The sequence below is a fragment of the Poecile atricapillus genome, chromosome 2, assembly GCF_030490865.1.
Source record: "Poecile atricapillus isolate bPoeAtr1 chromosome 2, bPoeAtr1.hap1, whole genome shotgun sequence".
Lineage (NCBI taxonomy): Eukaryota > Metazoa > Chordata > Aves > Passeriformes > Paridae > Poecile > Poecile atricapillus.
This window is the reverse complement of record NC_081250.1, coordinates 47,294,385-47,311,508: the sequence shown is the minus strand read 5'-3', so window position 1 is coordinate 47,311,508 and position 17,124 is coordinate 47,294,385. Positions and strand designations below refer to the sequence as shown.

Sequence of the window (17,124 nt, the reverse complement as noted above, 5' to 3'; positions counted from 1 at the left end):
CCCTTTAAACATAGTACCTGAAAACATGCACTGCACTCTAAAACTTTGAGAATCTATCTTCTTTTCCAGTTTAAAGGAAAATCTTTCAAATCCAGCTGTCACTGCTGAGCTCTATTAATTTTTCTGATCACATTAAGTATTGAGTGCATTCAGCACTTTTGTCCATTGCTCCCATTACAACACACAAAGATGATATTACATTAAATTGTATATACAAGCTATCTTCCTGGTATAACTCATAATGCCAAAGTAGATTAAGTTGTCTCCTTTATTTCAAGTATTATTTATTTGAGAATCTTTATTATCAGGGAGGGATAAAAGAAGTGGGGGGGTGGGGAGTAAGACTGACATTAGTTTGCTATAACTATTGAAGCCACAAGAGATAAAATGAAATTTCAAACTACACGGTTCGCCTGGGAATTTTGTTGTCATTGGGGCACAGGAAGGGTCTGGACTTTATTTGGGGTTTTTTTGGTAATTTGTTCATGAGCAACAATAAGTCAGCCTTGCTAAAGAATCTGAAGACACTACTGCCATGACAATCCAAGCAAATACAGCTAAACACCCCACAGCAAAGATTATCCTCCATTTACAGCTCTACAGAGACAAGGTTAAGAATTTCAGATCAACTACTTACTATAATATTTTAAAAGAAGTCTTTTACTTGGGTATTTTTTTTTTGGTTAAGAAATTACTTCAACACAACAATTCACACTGGCAAGAGAGCTAAGGAAAAAGGTATGAAAAAAATGCTGCTTTCTTTCTGTTTAAGCTTCATGTGCAGTCTGTCAGTACATTGACCTAAACAGAAACAGATACAGAGAAATCTGCTCTCAAGCTAACAAATATGAGGACAAGCTAAGTACTTTCACTGAGGGAGGAAAATGAGCTGAACTGGGCCCATAATTGAAAGGTAAAACTTAACTAAAGCACTAATCACTCCAGCCTCAACAAATACTGTGTTGATTTAGAGACTGAACTGAGAAAACCTCCAACCGTGTCTTGAGATAAATGCCCTGGGTTAATGCAAGGGAGCTATATAACAGAAAGCAGTTAGGAACTGTCTCCCCTGTACAGATATCTGGGTTTCCTACACGAGCTGGCTCATACACAGCAGCCATCTCGATTACAGTGGTGTAGCTCAGGGTGTCTGCAGCACCGAGCAGAGCAATCTCATTAGCTACACGGTAAACGGATTAGCAGCTGATGAAACACTGCAAGCAGAGCTCCTGCCGGCTGTCTGCGCTCTCAGCAGTGCTTGTTCTTCAAACCGCACCCTCTTGGACAGATGAGCTAAGCGTGCTGCGAGCAGCGGCTGTCCACAGCCAGGCTGATGGGCTGCGGCAGCCAAGGAAAAGGGAGCTACTTAAGGTATGGTGTCAGGATAGCAATGAACACTAACCCCACCAGGGCAGGTTTATTCAAGCCAGCAGGGACATGCTTGCTGATGAGATTTCATCACTGCCCTGCAGACTTTGCCATTTTCTGTGGTCAGATGCATGAGACACTTCAGAACTATGCAGTAAACACAGTGCCTCTGAGTCTGGTTATAAAGGACACAGCTTTTCTACTCTTCTTTTGCAAGATTTTAAGGGAAGGGTCAGCTGCATATGACAGGCCTCCCCACCAATTCTACAACAGAAAGAAGCTTCTGAAATGCACAACTTTCCAATCTCATTGATACATCCCGGTTAAAGCTTAAGCTCCCTCTCACAACCCTACTCAAGAGATACCATTCCAATTAAACTGAAGGTTTTTATCCACCCTACCGCAGTCCTCAAGAGGGGGGCTATGCTTTTGAAATGTACAATTCACACCCTTTCAGTGACCTTCGCTTTTTAACTTGACCATAATCTAGCAAAAGGCAGCTACTACAGTACTGAAAAAAGACTTCAGCATCAGATTCTACTCGAGTACACAGAAAGGGTTGCCCCTTCTTCTCCCTTCTATTAGGGTTACTGCTGGTCTTAACATACAAAATAATTTCAGGTGAAAAACACTGAGAACAACCACTTCTCCTGAAAATGAGTGCCTGTCAAGTTGTCATTGAAATTCAACATATGGAAATAAGAGTTTCAGCTTCAAAAGAATGTGATGGAAAACCAGCAGTTTGCCCCAGATGGCTTGGGCAGCTGTGGCACTCCATACCCTGAGCTGCTGAAGCATTACAGCCTGAGAGATCTGAGGTTTGTTCCCCTCCTCACCCTTCACCTCCCTCACAGCTGCAAGAAGATGTGAAGACAATTTTGAGCTGAAATTAGTGAAAAGAAAGTATGCTTAGAATATTTATGCTCAATCTTGTTCCCAAAGGTGCCCAGCATCCTAGATATCTATGCTAACTTTAATCAGCCAGTGCAGATTATAACAGTTTAAACTGCTTAACTGCTACCAGTAATTGAGGTATTACATGTAAGAGTCTGCATCAGTGTGCCAATCCTGGATGCAGTTGTGCCTTAGACCATGTAAGGGTCAACATCTGCAACAGCAGTAAGAGGCTCATCATATCAAAGAAAACTATTGCACTGAAACTGTAGGTAAAAACTCTAATTGAAACATTTGATACTGTACTAAAGGAAGTCATGCTGCTGCCACTATAAGAAAACAAGAGTTTCTCTGGTGACTACAGGGAAAGGAGAATTAGAGAGATCAACTGTAACTGAACATTAAAGCAACTTTTATGGACACACTAAGATATTCTGATCTTTATTAGAAATATGGTAAGAAGCAAAGAAAGAAAAAAAAAAAAATTCAACCCCCAACCAAAACAACCCTCCAAATCTCACAGACAAATACACACAAAATACCCTTAACTCCACAGCCAAACAAAGCCCTCTGTCCTTCCCAAAATTACCTAAAAGGATTGCCTACTGGAAAGCCTGGGAAATCAGCTTCCACAGGTGCAACAGGCTATGAATATGACTAACAAAACCACAAGGGAGAAGGGAAAACAAGTGAAATTTAATTTGCCTTTACAGAATAAAAAAGATATATCCCAAATAAAATCCATCTTCCCTCTTTCAGTAGTCAGGACTCTTGATAAGATTCTGCCCTTTGATCATTGCGTGAATGGGCAAACAGATGCAATGCAATAGAACCTTCTCAACAGCAATAACTTCCAGTCACTTAATAAATTATGATGCTGTTAGAGCTAGGTGCCTAATTTAGAGTAAGCAATTTTCAGAAATTTGTTTTAAAAATAAGAAAAAAAGGAAAACATTTATTTTGCAGGGTAATTTTGAATCCAAAAAGTTAATTATTTCTGGTATTCAGGTACTGCTTTTTCCTTGCTCTCATTTTACCACTAAATATTTCACATAGGCTTCAAGTTCTTCTGAATATTGTTCTTTTTCTTCATTATTTTGTGTCTCATGTTTAGCAGCAACATAGTGTTTCCAAATGTTTATCAAGCTTTGTTATCAAGATTGTTTTATCAACCTTTTTTTATAGTCACATTCAAATACACAGAGCTGACCACTCTTGTTGGTAGAAATAAGTACTTTTACTAACATACTTTTGTGAAGGAAGACCTTTTGTAAGCCCTTACAGGACTAGCCAAAGTTCCAATTCGTCCCAAGTCCACCAACTTCTAAATGGCTTCTAAAAATAGTAGAACTTTTCTTATACACTTGGGTTAACAATTACCTCTTGACCATTAGCATCTTTATAAAGATGGCCCATAGCACATCACTTTAAATTAGCCTTGGATAGCAAATTTTTTTCTTCTGTGAACAAAACAGTGATCAAGTACTTTCCTTTTTTTCCTACACATATGAGACTACCTGTAATATGAGAAGGGACACCAAGGGAAAAAAAACCAAAAAAACAACACATTCAGTCTCCTCTTTTAGATCTCAAGCATATATATCTGGGTGTCAGAGAAGACCACTGGCAACTACTGGGATGTTTTTGCAAACCCTGTAAATAGTGTCCAGAATAGTAGAAAAGCAAGTAAAGGATATGAACTATTAAAAAGTGGAACAATGGTGTGCAATCTATGTGAATGGGAGAAAGTAGTGCTCAGGTAAAAAAAATAAGTAACCAGCTCAACTGAACTACATAAATCTTTCACCTTCATTTCCAAATCCCTCCCCATAAATGAACCAGAAATCTGAATCTCTGATAATCCGTTAGAAAATCTACTCACAGCTAACTTGCTTCCATCAGCTCTTGCTATGACTTTTATTACTACAAAAAGCCTCAAACTGCCAGCATCTGCTCCCTGTGATAACAGAAGTGAACTGTTACCCTTAATGATGCTTTTTCACCGTTCATTGCTGTGGCACATTGAGAAAGTGGCATATTTCCAACCTCCTCTAACTTTCAGCCTCTGCCATTCATTCTCAAATATCTATGAGAAAAATGGACCAGAAGTCCAGTCCAACCTAGCTTTCTTCCAGTTTTATTTGTAACTTCTGGTGGAGACTGCATTTTTCTCTTTCATATATTGCCCCTCTTAACAACGCATCACACCACATCTTCTAGATACAGCATCATTCTGAAAATCCAGGATCCATTTTTCTAGAACTCAAGCCCTGAAAAATGCATGACTTGCATTCTTAGATGTATTACCTCATGTGAGAGCTTATTAAACATATCAAGTGATCAAGGTGAGTAACCAATCTTGAACATTCTCAGCATGCTCTCTGCATGACTTCCTACCTCTTCATTTTAAGTTACCCTTGCAGAAATAACCAGAAGTTTTCTACTCTTCACGAACAATTACTTGGCTACCTACCAGTGTAACAGTATTTCATGCTTTTGCCCTGTGACACTCAACTGCACCACTGGGAACATGGCCACAAGTGCTACTAAGGCATTTCAAGTTGCTTTCCCAAGCTTCAGGTGGGACTACAAGACTGCCAAGGAACCACACACCAGCAAGAAAAATGCTTTGCAGCACTGGAAACCAAGACTTCAGTTAAATTGCTCAAAGTGATTTGCTTCATGTATCATCACCAAGAAGATGGCCCAGTCTCTCTGTCACTGTTTCTATAAACCAGACACATCAAGAACTACAGATTCAAAAGATGCTTTAACTGCTAATTCTGATGGCTGAGAGAAGGTAACTCATTCCAGTGGCATTGTTGCTCATTAGAAACAAGCCACCAGTAAGTCCTGTGGTAACCAGGTTTCTACAAATTGCACAGGGTTTTTGGAAAGTTCCACTGCGTTTTAATCAGACATCTGTATTTAGAGTTCCTTGATACAGGCAAGCATAAGATGCAGTTGCTTCACTGCTTTTTCAGAATGAAGATATCCAACAGTACGCTCCTCCTGTGATGAAGCACATTTGATAGCCACAAGAAGTTATTACAAGAGGATCAAATTCAACAGAAAATTGCTGTACTTCTCCACAACCTACTTGTACAGAATGTTTACATCAAAGCATATTTTATTTTTAGCTGGTAAGCAAGTTTTTTCATGAATTTTCCCATTTTATAATTTCTAATTATTGTGACAGTTTTTGCTTAAAATATAATCCCATTAGTTTGATGTTGGTGACTCAAGGAAGAGCAAAAAGCTTGTCAGAAGGTATAAAAAATAATGCATTTCATCTTCTTTCATCCTTGTACAAGTCACAGTTTATGTGCACGACAGCACCTGCAGCTTTATGCAAATGTGCAATGGCTTTGATGGCACTGTAACATGCAGGTTTTTACTTTGATACAGAAGGGAAGATACATGAATAATCAGAGAGCCTGAACTACGGGGAGTGGTATGATGGAACCATCCTCTTGCCGAAGGGGAACGATGCTCTGCCATGTCATTACAGGCAACCACAAAAACGGAGACTACAAGATGCTTTTAATTTCAAGTCTGATTTTAGAAGCTTTCATAAAGGCTAGTTCCTGTCTTCAGTGGTCTAAAAAATACAAACCAACATTCCAATAAACATATAAGAACAAACAAATGAAACCCATCAGGAGGGGGATGGGAGCAGGACCATGCTGTTGCCACCTAGCTGCTTTTCCATGTAGGATAGTGCCATGTGAAATTTTGCAGATGATCAACTTTGTCTTTTATAGATATTTATAAGCAGATGAAAACCAAAGCTCCACCATTTCACAACTTGAATGTGAGGCACAAATTATATAAGCAACATATGTTAGAGCCACAAAGATGCTCCTAGCGAAACAGAGGAACAGGGAAGTCTAGCAGCAATAAATTAATTTCTGCCTGTCAGCAACTGCATCAACAGCAACATAATTTCAGCATTCAGGATACAGTAAGACAATTTAATCAATTTTCTTTGAGCAGAATTTAAAGTGCAGTAACTGAGGGAAGACTCTTGGCATATCATTCTTGTCACTGATGACATCTAAATAATTCAGAAAATCCATTAGCAGGGATGGGAAATACCTCAGAAGAATATTGCAACAGATTCTACAAAGCATTTTCCAAGTAATGTTGTTTCCTCTCAAAGCAGAGCAGGTCTAGCTTTCTGCAACTGACAGACTAGAACTACCATGAAACAATGGCTTAACTTCACAGGTGAAATTTTGGCTACTGCCTAGAGAAATGGTCCCCTTCTCCCAGTCCACCTTTTGCACTAGAATTCACAATGCAGCGTGTGAAGCTAGAAGCATTCCAGCAAATTAGGGCGCATAGGGCTTTAGGATGGGAAAATTAGGGGGAAATGACACCAGACAAATGATCTATGTCAAATACTTTCCTCTCTTTTTGGAAACTAGGGTAAGTGTAAAAATCTGCATTTAAAACTAGACCTCTGTCACAAAGAATCACCAGCAATTCACAAGTCAAAGAATTTTGGGCACTTCCTGAAGAAAGTCGTATTTCCTCTAATTGCATATACAGGCCTTGCTCCTGATAAAGTGTGTCTGTGAAGTAGCCATTTAAAATAGGACATGTTACCTAATTTAACACGAGGCACGGGAAGCAATCTTTCAGCATTTTGGACAATAACTGGCAGCCCAGTAAAACCAAAGAACCAAAATCACAAGTTTCTTTTCACTTTTAGTTCTTCAACAATACTGCAGATGACAAAAACTCTATATGGCATTGGTCCATTCTTATCTAGTACCAAGAATAGCTGAAATACAACAATCTGAGTTTCAGAATTACAAGCCCAACATTAGCAGCTGCAGTCCAGGCTTCCGAAGCTTACCTTGCTTTGTTTTCTGTATTAGGTGAAAGAAAACTCCTATATCTGATTAAGCTGTAGTCATACTGCAATGCAGCTTTAGAGACATTACAAGCAACAACAAGTTGCCAAAACTGACCTACATGGAAAATCTGAATGAACAAGCTCTCTGTGAATAAACTGGGTTAAAGAATTCAACTGGAAATGACAGAAGCTGCAGAGTTCCAGGAAAATTTTCTATGGTGAAACCTCATAACCAGGATATACCTTCAATCTTCACAGGCTTTGACAAAGCCAAAATAAAGAGCCTTCACAAGAGAATAAAAAAAACATTATTGCTACAGAAATCAAAGCAAGAGGAACAATAAACCGTTGTGAAAAATGATAAAGCAGGATGCTCTCTTTAATCCAAGAAAGCAAACATCTGAGACCACCACTGCTTGGTCTGAAACAGTTAGACATCCAGAGAAAGCTGCAGAACTGGACTTATTCTCTGGAAGCAAATACAGGGATAAACAGAATTGAATTCCCTGATTATATGAATTATTAAAAAAAAAAAACAAAAACAAAAACAAAAAAAACAGGGAAAGATTATAGGAACATGAAATTTGTCATCTCTAGATTACAGCTGACAACCAATTGTACATCACTTCCAGTACACAACTGCTAACATTTGCTGGCTGATGAATGAAAGGTATATTAATTAACAGAGATTGCAGATTAGTCACAGTGGGATCTTTCATTACTTGGACAGAAACAAAACTGACACAGCTACCAAAATGCTAAAGAAAAAAATAAGGAGTAACGGGGTTTATTTAATCTTTAAGATTAAAACACTCAGTACAGATACAAGTCAACATCTCAGATAGTGTGGCATACATGCAACTCAAGAACAAGAAGCTCTACGCACCAACTTGAGCAAAAGGAGAGAAAGGCGAAGCACCTTAGGCATTATCCTCCTCAAAATGCCACCCAATTGATACATCTAAGGCATGAGTATCACAGAAAATTTCAGAAGCACAAAACACAAAATTATTTTTATTTACATGGATTCTAATGAGTCTTTACAGAAGAGTACCAACAAACAGCACTTGGACTGACTTACTCAACATTTCATCAGCTCTTCCTAAGAAAATTTACACTAGAACAGAACAAAAACTACTGAAAGTATATTGAGCGCTCTCAAAATATCCCAGATGGGACACTACTATTAAGCAAATCCACAAAAACTTTCTCAGAGGACTTAATTTAGAACATTTATTGTGATAGTAAAAATTTCTTTCAGTACCTTATACCTTCCATCTTGATGCCTTCTCTCTGTAATATCCTTGGAAGAACTTTTTATAGCAGGAAACTATGTTATGACAAATCCCTTAACTGGCATAAGTGACAAGAGGAAGAAATATCTAGACAAATCCTGAAAATTCACCCCAATGACATGATTTTTGTGGCAATAAGAAATGAGGAATTAGGGCAATGTTGTTTGCAAGTTAGGATAATTCTGGTTCTTTGGTCTGGTGTTAGTCAACCAAGGAGTAAGAGGATCACATTGATGTGCTCTCCTGAATACACTGCTGCCACTTTTAAGCAACTCTTTGCAAAACATGCTTTTGTTTCCATGACAGCCTCTGCCCCTATTGTAAAAATGGGTATTTTAGCTCTAAAAAATGGTGAGAAAGGTTGGAATAAGCTTGTGTTGTCAAGACTACACCGTTTTTAATATGGTAACAACTGTTTTGCTTAAGTGCTAAGCCACTGTTTCCAAACTGCTGCCACCACTGTTCAGTTTTCTAATAATGGCTTAGAAGAAAACTGAGCTGCTTTTGCAGCCAACAGAAGCATCAGTTTACAAAGTGGAAAGGAAAATGGACAGGTCTGATAAGGTCATATCCTAGGACCTGTCTAGAATGCTTGTTATGTTTTGCAGTGGATAAGTCTGAAGGACAAACACGGGAGGTGGGACCAGGACTCCTGGAATTCCTGCCAGCTACAGAGGACACAGCCCAGAGCCAAGGACACTGAATCTGGTAAGTCACAGGCTTGTCCTTTACAGAAGGTGAGAATGATACACAATGAGTTGAGTCAAAAGAGATACAAGATGCAATTCTTGAAATAGTTTTTTACATAAATACTTAAATCATTCAGTCAAATACAATGCAAAACAAAAAACTCTAACATGTAAGTAAGTGAAAAACTGACATGCTCTTTTCTGTCTCGATGCCTGCTGAGTTGCAGCTATTGTTTTCTGCTCCGCCTGGCACTGACTTAGCAGAAAAGTGGTGAACAAATACTTGTCAGTAGTCAATTTCCTTCAAGCTAGCAACTTCATATATATCCACACATTTACTGGCAGTACATGTCTCCAAGACGTAAAAAAGAAAGACATCTTGCCATTTCTTCTCCACTACAATGTAATGGTATCCCTCTAAATTAACCTTTCTAATATAAAAGGTCGCAGCTTCATCTCATCTTTTATTTCAGTATTTACAATACGCTAAGGCTGAGTTTCACTGTAGATTTCAAAAAGTTATTTTTGCCTCTATAAGGCCAGAAGGACATGAAACAGTCTAGTAATTTCTATATTCCTTAAATTAGAATACAAGGATACCACCTTTGCAGTACTATGCATTTTTGTTTTATTCAAACTTCAAAATCTGAATTGAAATCTAATGTTGCTTTCCAATAGCAAAAATATTCCCACACCTCACGTGCCATCTTTAAAAATTCATGAGCAATTATCATATTCCTGTTCAAGTCTGTCATCCGAAATGATGTATCAGATAGACATTTCTCCTGAAACAAGAAATTTTAGTAATGAGGCTTAAAAAAAAAAAAAAAAAAGGGAAAATTAAGTTAAACTTCTGAGAGGCATGTAAGTTTAAGTGGGATAGACCTGATTAACATGATGTAGTTATTTATTTACAGTTTATATGTGAAAGCTCCCCATTTGGGGAGCCATCTGAAAATGCATACTACTAAGATTTCCATACTCCACAAATGTTTCATTTGGAAACACACATCCTGATTTGGAAACACGCAACTAATTTAAAGCCAAGACTGCACTATACTAAAGGATGTGTCATTCACAAACATTTAAGCTGCACTTTTAAAACCAAGAACAAATATTTGCCTCCATCCTACATCACACCAAGCAGCAGCTGCAACAACCAGTGCTTAAATGAAGTGTCAACTCAAAAGCATGCTGCCAAAGTAGAGTTATGTACATCCACTAATATCAGCTGATCTGATGCATGACTTAAGCTGAGCATGCTACAGATTGTGCTCCTCCCCTGAGCTCTTAAAAATTTCAGATGCATACAGAATTCATCAAAGACAGCTTTTAAACATATATCTAGGAATATTTTTCAATACCATCCCACAAGACTCATGTATGCATAGCCTCATTCAGTATTTTAAGTAGGAAGTTATCCATAGGATAAGCTGTTCTTCTAATTAGAGAAATCAAAATTCTTCAAGGAAAAATATCTCAGACATAAACACAGATCCCTTCTTATAACCACATTACATACTAAAGATTCTTAGTCAAAACATTAGTTCAATGCAACCAAGGCTCAGTTTGAGCCTTCAATTTCTTCAAATTCAAACTTCAATTTCTGAAACAAATGCCTCACGACTGTCATATCAGCCAATACTGCCACCAAAAACAAATTAAATCCCAGCCTCCAAGCCATTCCTCCTTTGTGCTGACACAAGATTTTCCTTTGCTGTGCTGCAAGCAGACTGAAGACTAACCTTCCTTGCATTGCCCAGAAAACACTCCAGCTGGATTTGCACACTAATCCAATTTGGGCCAAGTGCTATTAGTTCTTTCAGCAGCAGCACAGACTTAGGCCAGGTTAAAATCTGAACTTCAGCCTAGAGGGACAGCTGCTATTGCTGGATCACAGTTTTTCTAATTAAACCAGAAGGACAGTTTACAAATGCCACTGAGGATATTATGATTTTTCAAGTACTTAAAAATTATGAAGAATCATTTCCATTCTCTTACTCATGCTACTGATACCCTCTACATCACCAAAATCTTCTCATCCAAGCATCTTTAAAGGGTTGTCCACAACATTGATGAACAGCATGAAAAGAGAATTCCAGCATCTGTAAAAGACATCAGGGACTCAGGAAAAAAAAGCTCTACAGTAAAACTGGTCAAAAATAGGTTGACCACATATGGAATGCACAGTCTAATTTTTTCCCTCCTCACTTTGTTCTGTTTTTCATTAAAAAAGCAAGCCTTTTATGTCTTTTAATGCAAAAGTTTGGGTGGGTTTTTTGTGTTTGTTTGTTTGTGTTTTGTGTGTGTTTGGGGCATTGTTTGTGTTCTGGGTTTTTTTTTTTGCAATGGAAAGTACTTAAGTCTCATTTTCCTAAAAGCCACCATAACCTGGTCTAGGAAAAGCAGCTGACAATCATGTGATACTTAAATGAAAATATGCATTCAGATTTTATAATTTTTAAAGATGTGCCATTATTGAAAAGCTAGTAGAAAACGAGAACACGGACCTTAAAATAAAGAAGTCTAATAGCGAGCCCATTGCCACAATAAAAAAGTAGTTTTCTTTCTGTTTTATCCATTAATACCGGTGATGCTCGTCATCCTTGCCATGTTCTGAAGGAAAACCTCTCAAAGGACCCAGAGGTCTTGGAGACAGCAGCTCTGATTATTTTTCAAAGTGGTAACATTATGCTGGTTATGTTACAGATCTACCAACATTAAAGTGATTGAAGAAAGCCTAGAAAAAGACAGTTTGCTACCATCATACTGGTTAGTGGGGAAAAACAGCCACATCAAAGAAATCCACTGGTATGGATATGAAAAAAAAGCAAAAAAAAAAGGCAGCCAGATGACATCTAGAACTCCAGAACAGAATTCTACCTAAGGCACTGACTGACAAAGAATTTCCACTGATTCTACTATTTTTGAAAAGAAAGATCCAAGTCTGGGTTTTTTCTAGCCATTTCCAAATGCTATGACTAGTACTGTAACAGCTTTACAAAAAGAGGGGGGAATAGGGGGACTTTTACCACTTCAGTTACATCAGTTATTGTTCAGACTTACTATGATAAAAAAAACAGGGTGCTTTTTTTGTACTTGAATACCTATAGCATTATTGGGAACTCTTCTTAAAAGTACAGGCAAAGCAACAGCCAAGTCAGCATCACAAAAATGAAGATGTAATTAAGCAACCTAAAGGACTGGGAATTAAAAGCCAGAAGTTTTAGTCATTATACTGCAATGTACGGTGTCTCAAACATGAATACCCATCCAAAGGTAAACCAGCATTCAGGCAAACACCAGATTCAACAGAAAACCTGGGGCTGGAATGAGGAGAACTGTGAGAAAAAGAAGTTGGTAGGTGCTCAAAAAGTACAAGACAATTTGAATAAAACTGAAAAATAAGCTGCTAATTATATCTGAAAACAGCAGTTACCCATAGGCAGTCCAAATCTATGCTGCTTCTGAACAAGACCTCTCAACAGTGAAGCACCTAAGTCATGCACAGTGGTCAGAGAAAAAAACAAGGTCAGAGTCCCAAATCGAGTATAATATCAGGAGATCAGCACCAGTCAGCCTAGCATCCAGTTATATGCTGCAGTGAAACAGTCCTGCAGAAAAACCAATTGGAAAGCTGTGGAAAATGGTTTTAGGCAAGATTCACACTTCAGCAAAAATGTGTTGCCCTGAGCTGTGTTACAGTGGACATCAATAAGCCCTCTGCTCCCAGTAGCATTCTTTCCAAAAATAAACTCATCATAAATAACCACAACAAACTTCCTCTTTCTAAAATGTGTTTCAGGTAACTATTTTTTACATTTGATCTTAATTCTTCTGTTCTGTAAAATAAAGACCAAGGTTGGCACTACCCCCCCCTGCAAAACATCATTTTTTCTTCCAAATTTCCATTAGGATTTATGTTTTCCTCCCCATTCATCTATAATAATGCTTCATTTGAATTGTAAGCTGAAATTGCTCCAGAAGTAATTCAGGTACTGAAGGGACCAGAAATGACATGTAATTGGACCCAAGTTGCTATTTGTACACCAGAGTTACATTACACAACAAGTTACAGCCCCTCAATTGGAGATGCAGGGCTGTAGTATCTATCAGGATGCTGTAACTGTTTCTTTCAACCATACCAGTAAATTCAAGAAGTAAAAATCATCCTTCTCTGTTACTTGACTGCTCAATTACTAGAAATGGAGTATCCAGGGGGTCCCTAGTCCCCTACAAAAAGAATATGAAATGTGTATTCTTGTCCTCCCCATCCGTGCCTATTCTCCTTTTCAGCTGCTTGAAATAATCCTGACGGACTGGATGCAAAGTTGGCATATTTCTGCATCAAATTTTTTCCTAAAACCTACTCACCTCTGATTCTGAAAGAAGCCATTTGAAAGATAAACAATGAAGATTTAAACAGAAATGTTTCTTGAAAAATAAGGCACTTCAACTACCACTCCTGAAGTTCTTGAAGCAAGTGTACCAAAGGTACTCCAACAAAATACATATTCCCAGGTTGGTATGTTGGGTTTGCTGTTTTTTTTTTTTTTTGGTGGGAGGGGTCCGCAGTGGTTTTTAACTTGAAAAGCTTCATTTCAATGATTAAAAGAGGTAATTGCCATGACTAGGGGAAACCACAAAGTGACCTGAATGGCATCTTTCAGTCCCAAAGTATGTCTTTTCTAGATTTCTTATTTAAGTATAAATAGCCCACAAAGAGCTACATTAAGGTCTCTAATGTGATAAACATCAGTGATGTCTGCAGCACAGGAAGAATTAGAGAATCCATTTTCTGCTATAGTGACTCTGATACAAGATACTCTTCTAGAATTAAATTTTTTATTTCAAATCAGGTCAGATCTGCTCCAAGCTACATTCATTTCACAGCATTTGTACAGTAGCACAAAAAAAACCTAGTCACCTTTTTAATACCAACTACATTTTTAAGAGCTTTTCACTAGCTTGTATTTGCTGTCAGAATCAATTTCCTCATTTTAAAGATCATTATGACTATAGGCAGTTACTTAAATATTTGTAAGCTCCTCAAGTCTACTACAGACACACCACACCTGTTGGTTCCTGCATCCATCTCCATGCTTACTCAACTGTCTTGAAACGTCACAAATGGGAACAAACAACGGGGGAATCATTAAAATTCCACCATCCACTGGAGAGGAAACAACTATCGGTTAATTTCCTCATTAGGAAAAGCAAATGCAGCAAACCCACAGCAAACCTTGAAGTGTTACCTGTTTATGCTAAGCACCTTGACATTTATTGAATTAAAATGAACAAGCTTGAAAGCTTTTACTACTGAGAAGTTTGCAACACTTGACAAAGTAATCTATCAGTAAAATGCAGCAAGAACTACTTTGGCTAATTCAATCTAACTTGAAATGTTCCAGTTATAGCTTATACCTTGCATGTTAAACATGTCGTGTATTTTTACAGTTTCTCAGAGTTTTTACACATAAAAATCCCCCAGACCTCTAAAGCTTGTACTAGACACCCTGCTTCCTTTCATCCTTTCAAAGAAATCAGCCTCACCTAACAGAAAATATGAACTACTTCCTACATACAAGAAAAGCCAAACACTGCAAAATTTGCATAAAAAGTTGTACTACAGGAACTGAGACTTTACTACTACACCTAAGGCCACACTTAGGCTTTTTTACTGGAAACAGCTATCCTCAGAAAAATTGCCCTCATTTGTAAGCAGTTATTATGGGCTTAATTATAAGCAAAGACTTGTAAAAAGGTTTATAAATTATATTATTGCACACATTGTTCCACAGCTGGCAAAACCAAGTTTGGTTTTCTAGACATCCATGGCCATCCCTTCTTACCAGACAGTTAGCACAAGTTCCTCTTTTAGCTGTCTTGACTCTTTCTCTTCCCGGATGAAAGCCTCAACGCAGATGGACTGAATGCTAATCAGCAAATGGGCCCTATTACCTCTAATCCTTGACAGGACCTTCTGATTTAGTATTTTTTCTGAAAGACAAAGTTCACATTCTGCCAGACTGCCCCATGATATGAATGAAAACCCAGTAAGTGGGAACTGGGAGATCTACTTAAAAAATAAATTTAAATCATAGCTAAAACTGAATTGCACATGCAACCATCTATCACACAAGTGAGACTTGCAAGCCAGTAACACTTGTGCTAACTAGTTGTCCACCTAACACTAAATGTAGAATAGAAAAGCTTACTTATATTATCTCCCAGGGAGAGAGCCACACAATTCTACAAAAATCTTCAAATCATCTAATCTTTAGCACCTTTTTAAATACTCTGAGAGTCATCAAGAGGTGGTAGAACAGAAGGGATCTGAGAACAGGCAGCTCGACTTCCATCCACAAAGAGTAACAATTATTCTGGTACCAAAGAAAATGTATGGGGAGAAAACAGCTCCAATATTTCATACAAATATATAATCCTGAATTAGGCTATCAAAGCAGTAATTTTAAAACCTAAATGCAGAACACTTCCCCAGTCTCAAGGAGCTGTTTTACATGACCACTGTTGCTGGCTTTCATTATCTCAAAGCTTTTTTTGTAAAGTATCTAATTATAGGGGTATAATTTATATTCAATCCTGAAAGGAAACAAGCCTCCCTTCTCCCCTTTTCCTCAAAACTTTAGGAGCTGTCTTCCCACACCCAGAACTGGCAGTGAGGAAGTAAGCCTTATTCAACCAAACAGGAACACACCCAAAACAGTTTTTTCCTTATATTCTATTTCATATATATCTGTATTAACGCTTTTGACTACAGCTTCCTTAGATGGAGTCTCGCTGTTGCTGTTTACTCCTTCTCCCTTCAGGTGCAGAAGCATTGTTTCATCTACAGCAGAACAGCACTTTTTAGTCCAAGACAGCCTAAAGCAGCCACCAGTGAGTCGAGATACTTCACTGACCCCACCAAAACACACAGTGCAACCTAAACAGCAGCATTCACACAAAATAGCAGAGATGCTCCCCCTTCCAGAGCCTAAGTTAAGAACTCTAATATTAGTGCTTTGGAATATAATTACTGGGAGCAACCCATTGACTCTGGTATTAGGGAGGCACAAGTTCTCTTTGATTCTATTACTGAATCTCATTCAAGAAAATAAACCTGAGAGAGTCTACATAAAATTACGCAGTTTTTGCAACTGCACTTCTACCCGCGGAGATTTCATGGCCCACTGAATACATTTTATTTACAATTTTAGCATTGGTCCATAGACCTAGGCAGCAACATGCTGCAGAATATGGTTAGGCTATTTTGGGTAGTATTTTGGCAAGTATTCATGAATGTGTTAAAAGAAACTGTATTTAGTATCTCTGTATCTTAAAATTCTGAAAATGAAGGATGACACAGTATATAGCAAACATACTCCTACGTGAAATGCGTCATTATATAACAGATCTCATGAGACTTCATAAAAAACAACGTATTTGAGCATCCTTTTGCATACAAGTTTTATATAAAAGTAAATATATCAGTACTACTGAAAAAAAAATAATTCCACAACATTGCAGCTTTTAAGTCACCTTTATGTTTTTCACTTGCTTCTTTCCATAATCACTGTTGGACCTAAAGCATAGGAGAAACACTGTTTTACAACTTCAGTGCATTTAACTGAGAAGGATCAACATTAGACAACTACATTTCATATATCCTCAAACAAGAAGTGCCAAGAAAAACATGCCTGTGACAAGGCAGAAAGCTTTTTTAATTCATCCTGTTCAGAGCATACACAATAGTGCTTAGTTTTTATTTATGGTCAATGCTGACTACTAATTAGCAGGATTAGAACTGAGATATTAAGAAGCCGGTTCTGAAAGGCAAACTAGAGTAGTTTCGACAAGCTTGAGGAGTTAAATTATCAACCTAGTACAAGTCATAGTCATTATGCATAAACTCAAATATGGCCAAGAGCAAATAGACATGCAGAAAAAAACCCTAAAAAACACCCAAAAACCTTTCAAAAACAGCATTACACAACAACTTATATAAGCAAAT

The 17,124-nt window shown here is 37.8% G+C and overlaps 1 protein-coding gene across 1 annotated transcript in view; it reads right to left on the bottom strand.

The window, feature by feature from the left end:
- Positions 1 to 17,124, bottom strand: part of SEPTIN7 (septin 7) — a gene marked incomplete at its 5' end in the record, with an annotated part of 63,314 nt that overhangs the window by 27,264 nt on the left and 18,926 nt on the right. The gene's annotated exons all lie outside the window — the stretch shown is intronic.